The sequence below is a fragment of the Pimephales promelas genome, chromosome 20 (genome assembly GCF_988280905.1).
Source record: "Pimephales promelas chromosome 20, fPimPro1.hap1.1, whole genome shotgun sequence".
In the NCBI taxonomy this organism is placed as follows: domain Eukaryota; kingdom Metazoa; phylum Chordata; class Actinopteri; order Cypriniformes; family Leuciscidae; genus Pimephales; species Pimephales promelas.
The window spans coordinates 1708865-1716968 of NC_142788.1; the positions used below are offsets into that span (position 1 = coordinate 1708865).

Genomic DNA, 8104 nt, shown 5'->3' on the forward strand with positions numbered 1-8104 from the left:
GATGGAGTTTGGGTTCCTCGGCACTGTCACCTCTGGCTTGCTCAGTTGGGGTTTAAAAGAGTTGTCATGTTTAGTAATATTATTGATTTGGCGGCACTTGACACTATTGGATGAGAACAAAACTTGAACTGAATTGAGTTGAATAATGAGACTATTGTCTTCTGCTTATAGCTGAATCAAATTTGTTTTAATAGACGAATTTTGCAACATCGACACCAGTGGTGGAATGTAACGAAGTACAAATACTTTGTTACTTTACTCAAGTACATTTTTCACGTATCTTTACTTTACCTAAGTAGAATAAATAGTGCATACTTTTTACTTTTACTTCGTTACATTTTGCAGCAATTATTATACTTGATCTACTCCACTACATTTCTACAACTTCTGTTACATTTTCATTATATTTTCTGATCAGTTTTTCCCCTGCCAAAACGTAATCTGACCGTCCGTTCGTTGCACGTTTGTCTCACCAGTGACGTTTGGTTGCCATAGATACATCAACTAAATGCGTCTGGCACGTTTATCGTGTGTTTATCGTGCAATTTATGCACGAAAATTAGTTTTTACGTGCATAGGAAACACACCGTGTGTAATATACGTTTGGTTAGGATTATGGCAAGCCAAGAGGTTCAGAATTACACCATAAATTAATCGCGTTTACTGCCAAACGTAGTTATTAACATATGGATAAGCATGGTTTTTTATTGCCTAACTGCAAGCTTGTTTCAGAAATGGTGACAACAATTTTTTTCCATCATTATTGAACATCATTATAGGAGTATTAGGTTGAATTAAACGTTTTATTAATCATTAGAAAATAGTCATTAAGAGAATCAATTGTTATGCCACTACTTTTACTTTTAATACTTAAAGTACATTTAAAATCAGGTACTTTTTACTTGCGTATGGTTGTCATTGTGTTACTTCTACTTTTACTAAAGTAAATATTTATCTGGTTATTTGTACTTTTACTTAAGTCCTGAGATTCAGTACTTCCTCCACCAATGATCGATATTGACTGATTTGAGTCCATAGTGAACTGACTTTGGTGAATCAGGTTAATAACGACACTCTTCTTTAGAGCTGCTTTACACCAGAATTTTTTCTCATATTTAATGAAGTTTGCATCATTGATTCTGTCATTTTCCTCTTTGTCACTGTAAAGGCCCTGTTTAACGATGAAGATTTAGTTCTAAAAGTCACTCTAAGTATAATAAAAATAGCAGTCCAATGACTTGTCATAATGACTATTGACACACAAAAGATTCAATCACTGGCAATATTTCCCAAAATAGCTTAGTTACAAATCTCCAGCCTCAGACGTCATTGTTCTTGTTTAGCTCTGACTCCTGCTGGACCTTCATTGCATGTAATCAGGAGTCTGAAAGTAATTTCCTGTAAGCCCTTAGAGGCTGTTTACAAGACACTGTTTTCAACTAAAAACGTAAAACTTTTTAGGAGTTTTGGCCGTTCGTATAGTGTTTTTACAGCCCAAAATGGGTTTCAAAGTACAAGTTTTTAAAAAACGGTCTCCATGTAAACAACAAAAATGTGAAACTCTGAAGAGGATGGCGGCATGCACATGCGTATTACTTGTTCAGTTTATAGTGTTTCATCACCATCTAATGGCCTAATACAGGGTGTTTAGTCGTATTTGCGGATCTGTTCAATGGTGTCATCTGTACGCGGAAAACTTCAGGCTATATCGTTGTCCCTTAGTTTCCTCTGTTCATTGTTCAGTAAATCTACCTTGAGTTTAGTGCTTTTGTCTGCTTCAATAACATGAATTTTGAATGATCATTTCGGGTCTTTCTTCATCAAATATTGCACTTAATTGTGATTTAAATGTATTAAAATTTACCAGCATATCATGCAATTAATCTGATTGCAAGATTGAATCGATTGATTGAAGTTTATTTCACTATTGAGCAGTTCACTCAATTTATGAGAACATTTTTGATTTAAAACTCTGACTTTAATTATCAGCCATGCGTTTCAAACAGCAGTTTGTTTTGGTGTTATTGTTGTGGTTCATTCACATTCATTTATGCAAAGTTCTGCTTTGTCAATTCAACCACCATTGTGCAAGTCCACACTTATCTCTCTCAGACACACAAACACACACATATTCAACACTCGCGTTGTATTGCTGTGCGTGTGTGTGTGTGAGAGAGAGAGAGAAATTATTTCAATGGCCTTTATCTGATAAAGTCTCTTCATAAGACTTTCTCTCTGTTATCTGTTCATGCTCTATAAAAGTGTGATTTGCCCTTACAAACATTTGCAGTGTAGCTCTCAGTATGAGAGTGTGGCATCAATATGCACTGTGTGTTATTATCCTATGGTGTCAAGTCATTTATATAAGTTATACAATATCTCTAAAGCCAAGAACAATAACTAGCAAACACCGTCCGTAACAAATTATATTGTTCTGATTGTTTTAAGAGCGCACTGCAGTTTTGTCGTCTGCCACTTTAAGATCTTTTAAGCGGGATGGACCATGATTGGATGTCAAGGGTTTTATCATTTGGAAGAGAGAAAAAAAAACGTTCTGAATTCAGATATCCTTTCTCGGTGCCGCTATCATTTATTTAATTTATTTTTTATTTAGTTAGTTATTTGACAGGGACAATGTACATTAATTGACATTACTGTAAATGCACCAGAATTAGCCAAAAGGCTATTTTTCATCTGTTGTCCCTGGACAGATCTTAAAATTGTCTACCTAAAATGAACAACAATAAAAGATTACAATGAACAATACAAATATAAAAAGCCATAAAACAGATATATTTCTTCAATCCTAATAAGTACAGTGTACACATTACAGTTGTTCATTTAGCAAATGTAAATGCAAAATAAAACGCTGCGCTTTTCTAAGCATGTAAAGTGGATAATTATAATGTGCCGGAATACCACAGCAAGTGCTTGGGAGCATTTTATTTTGTGTCACATTTCTTGGTCGAGTTATACTATTCGTGTAACTGTATTTAAATAGAGAAAACGTGGAGGTGTTTTTTGTCGCTTCTCTGCTTGGATCCTAATGAATGAACTGGGCTAGTTAAGTGCTATCAAAGTGTTTCGCTCGCCAGAGTGATTGAGCGCACGCACTGAGACGACAGAAGTATGTATTAACTCGTCTTAGTTAAGGGAATAACATAGTTTAAAGGGGTCATGAACTGGCTTTTTAAATTTTATTATATTGTTGTCTGAGGTCAACTTATGACGTTCGCTTGGTTTTTAAAAAAAGATCAAAATGAATAAGTAATAGGCTATTTTGTACCCAAGTTTTTAGCCTACCTGAACAATGCTGGGTTTTTATGGGCGTCTCGCACTGAAGACTTGGAAGTAAACGCCCACTGCTGTGAGTGGAGAACAGTTTTGCATAATGAATTTAACTCACCCGTTGATGCACTTGGGGGAAATTGTTTTAAAAATGTTATAAAATGGCAATGATTGGCCCATACATGTTCGACCCAGAGTCTGTGTGTTGCACCATTCCTGTCAGATCCAATATAGACGGCACAGCACCGTTCTTTACTCTTAATCGGTCTGCAAATCCAGTCTTGTTGACAAATCAATCCTCAGTGAAATGACGCGAACAGACGGACGATGTTTTACCCTCATCAGCTGGAACATCGTTAAAAATAAAGTTTATCCATGCAGTCCTATTGGAGTCCAGAGGAGCATATGCAGCGACTGTCTTCTTCCACAACCAGGCACTGCACAATATTTTGTACTGCTCGGTAGCTCGATCCGGATTGTCATCACGACTCACGAGGTAGGAATCTATGTTATTTAGCTATGCGTGTAATGCGCGAATCGGTGGCTGGCCATGTTGAAGTAGGCGTTGATCTTCTTCTGCGGCGGTGGTGTTTTATCCTCTTCAGGGCCTGAAGTTAACTTTTTTAGCCACCAGCCACTGTGGCAGGTGGATTTCAAAATCTACCTGCCACGTGACTTTTTACCAGCCAGTTTTTGTTGTTGTTGTTGTTGTTTTGTTGTTTTTTTGCCTCGTAAAGGTGAAAAATATGAATTTCACAATATTGTACTTTAACTTGTAAGAATAGACATTTAAGTGCTGTCAAGTTATTAAGGAAATTAATAAAAGTAATAATAGCTCTTAGAATATACATTTTATTAACTGATTTTCCATATCACAGACAGTCATATACCGACTGTTGCTAATCTGAGTCCACAAAAAAGGAGCAGATGTACTCCTCTTCCTCTACCTCTGCAGCAGCTGCATCTTCCATGAGCTCTGGTCTCCTTGACCGTATGCTGCTGGCATGCCACAGCTCAACTGCTGGGCTAGGGTCAAAGTGTTTGATTGAGGGGGAGGACAGATAGACAAAGAGCAGGTCAGACAGTGTCTCATCCTTGAGACTGGACCGCCAATCAGACTTCACCATCTTCATTACATTAAACCCACGCTCACAGTCTGCTGTTGATGCAGGCATGCATAACACAAGATCCACAAGGTCCAGGAAGTCAGGGCATGTCTCCCTCAGCATCCTGTTAACTTCAGTCCAGGTGATTTTCTGTGGCTTCTTGTAGAGGCAGGACTTGATAATGGTCCACTGGTCTGTAATCAGATCAACATCAACCCTAGAAGAGATCAATATTGCCTTGAAGTGACTTGTGAGCCTGTCCACTTCTGAGTCACCAAAGTCTGAAATTACATAAAAAGATTCTTCTAAAGGATTGTAGTAGAAATGTATGTTGTTTTGACAAATTTTAATATTAAGCAGAAATGTAGTGTTATATCCAAAACATACTAGAAAATTAAACTGCTCTCTGGCATTAGAAATAAAATGTACATTAAGTTATTGCAAGTTGCATTGAGTTGCTTACCGGCACTGTTTTTTGGATCAGGCCATTGTTGGAAGCTCACTATCTTTGTATCGCACAGGATTCCAGACCCCACGTCCCCAAATCTGTTGTCCATGCTTTCGGACAGCTTGTCCAGAAGTTTGTCTTTGCTGGCCATCATGTGGTTGGTGTCACTATGTCTCAGGTTAACAGCCGGCTAGGTGTTGAAATCCATCACCTTACTCAGCATCCCAGGTTTGTAGTCAAAAATTAAGTTTTAGTTTACTTTTTTCAAAAGGATTTTCACATCAAGACTTTACAGTCCTAATCACTACAAAACAACCATGAGTGGTTCAGTGGGTAAAGAGCATTTTGCCTTTTCATTGCATGCATTTAATACATGTGCGTCAAGAGTCATGACAAGAGGAAAGTCACATAATAGGAGGTAAAATTGGACTAGGTCTTAGGAATGGGAAAACCACTTTGTAAGCTGAAGCAAAGATTAATAACACTTTTTAAACTATAAACAGTAACCAATCTATGTACCTGTGTTTGTATTTGAGGATCACAGCCTGGGTAGAGGTCAGGCAACTGTGGACGTCAGCTACTGTTAAACATGACTGCTTCAATTTCACTGACAGATTGCTAAGATGAGTCAACGTATTATGCTGGAAGTTGCTGAACTTAAGTGTATCTCCATCTGTCACCAACTTGTAGAACCCTCGTGCCTTGCTCTGTTGAGCAGCATTTACCCCTTCATCGCCTGGTGATTGCATCTTTAGAACACATGAACAAAATTAATTAGATTGGAAATGGAAGAACTGCATTGCATGTTAAATCAAAATGTTGACTAAGTTAAATAATACAACAATACCAATTAGCTACTACTTACCTGCTCAAGGTGCTGAACAATCCCCTTAAACCCCCTAAGGAAATGGTCCAAGGCCCTCAATAGGTGAGAGACCCTTGTACCTCCTACTCTGGTGGGCATTAGTGGTTTCATCCCTAGCACTGAGAAACTGTCCTTTAATTAGGCTCTGTTAAGTGGGCTCCTGTGATAGAAGGTGAACAGGCCAGTCAAGAGGTCCTCAACTTTCCTACACAGACTGTTGGTCTTCATTACATCTTTAAATGCCAACTCAAGGCGGTGTGCCATACAGTGGACTCCTAAAATGTACGTCTTTTCCCCACGAAGCCTGCTGACAACTCCTGTCTTGGATCCTGTCATTACGGCCACTCCATCTGTCCCACAAGCAACTAGCTTCTCCTTCCATTCCTCGTTGCCACTGACTGTAGACATCTGCATCTGCCTTTTTCAATGCCTGAATCCCCACAAACTGCACCTTAACCTTTCCCGCTCTGCTCATTCTGGTGTAGACCAACTCTTCTTCCATTACACTGCTTTCTGTGGATCCATCTGCCATTATGGAGATGTACTTGGTAGCAGATATCTCCTCCTTTACCTTCCTCCTTTCAACCTCTGCTATGTAATGCATGACGACTTGGGCCTGGTTTGCATTTCTGTACGTCTTCCCTACAGCTAACCCTTTCTGTTCATCCACCCTACAGACACAATGACAATTCACAGTTAGCTTGATAACACATGCATGCCAGCGGATGCACTTGTACACACAGACAGACACACAGACACACACACATCTAGTCCACTATCTTTGTGGAAACTCTCCATAGGCATAATGATTTTTTATACTGCACAAACTGTATATTCTATCCCTTTACACTAAGCCTACCCCTAAACCTACCCATCCCAAATAAATTTTATTTATTTATGCATTTTTTTAATTTTCAAAAAACATCACGTAGTATGATTTATAACAAAACATGTCCCCACAAGGACAAGGATTTCAGATTTTGCTATCTTTGTGGAGATTTTGTCCCCATAATGTAGGGTTTGCCAGACGTGCGTGATGTGCTGTGTTGATGGCAGATTTAGACAGGTCCTGGCACTGGCAGCTTTTAGTTACAGCTTTCAGGAACCGTTAAGCAGAACTAAATAAATATTATTATTACAGGTAAAGTTACCCGGACATTAATCGGACATTTTCTAACCGGTTCCTAACTCCCAACATGCACACCCACACACATCGGTGCAGCTGTCTGTCATTGTACTGCAGCCTACGTCAGCGTTAGGCTACATTATCTCATCCCATCTCACCAACAGTTTAATACTTACTCGCACATCCAAACGTAGTCAGAGAAGGTCTCATCTTTTTTCCAATCGCATGGACGTTGCAATGTTACCCGCCAATTACAAAATTCACCCGCATTTGGTGTGTGGTCGGGTGTTAATTTCAGGACCTGATCCTCTTTGACGTCATAGTTCCCCCCTTCGAAAAATGAGTCGTTTGCTGAGCCTGGTGTCAATAAAAGCTTTTATTGGACTAACAAGGACTTTTTCAGTTCTGAAACTTACAGGATATTCTTATAATATGATGACCTCTTAGATGTCAAAAGCTCAATGAAAATTTGATTTCTCACTTCATCACCTCTTTAATATAAAAAAAAAAAAAAAAACGGTGGAGTATCCATTTAAGTAAATGCACATTGTTCTTAAAGGGGAAATGAAGCAGTGAATCAAGTTTACATGATTTACAAGATGGATTTCCAATATAATCAACAATTATATAAGAAACATTACAAATGTAAACATTTAGAAGAAAAAAAGAAAAAACTTTGCATCTTTCGCCGCCAGGGCGCCGCCATTGTGCAGTTGACGTCACAGGGTTGCTTGGCTCAAGTTTAACAGGCTCTGAGCATTGAAAATCGCGACATTAACCTGTGTTTACACCAGTGTTTTGACCGCAAACGACTAATGTTAGGTACAGTCATTAGACAAAAAGACGACGTCTCATGTTATATGTTGACAAACTGCACATTGTTCGCGATGTCTGCCGTCATATTCCCGTCTGATGCATATGCATTTAGTGGAGAATTACTGTATACTGTACATGTACACTGTGGATGTTTTTACATCCAGTCCACGCACGGTGGAGGTATGACATATCTGCCGCTTATCTCAGTGGGAGAGAGCGTAATTATCTGTAACTCTAAATACAATTTTATAGGAATGAGTCTGACTCCCTTCTCAAACCTCTAGAAGTGATAAGAAAAAACACTAGCGTTCACTTTCAATTATATAATTTTGAATGACAGACAGAGAGAGATAGATACACTCTAAAAATGCTGGGTTGTGTTAAAGGGTTAGTTCACCCAAAAATGAAAATTAAGTCATTAATTACTCACCCCCATGCTGTACCAACCCCGTAAG

The 8104-nt window shown here is 38.6% G+C and overlaps 1 pseudogene; it reads right to left on the bottom strand.

Moving 5' to 3' along the window:
* Nucleotides 1-3995: 3995 nt before the first annotated feature.
* On the bottom strand, nucleotides 3996-5065 carry LOC148970515 (zinc finger protein 862-like; annotated as a pseudogene).
* Nucleotides 5066-8104: the final 3039 nt, after the last annotated feature.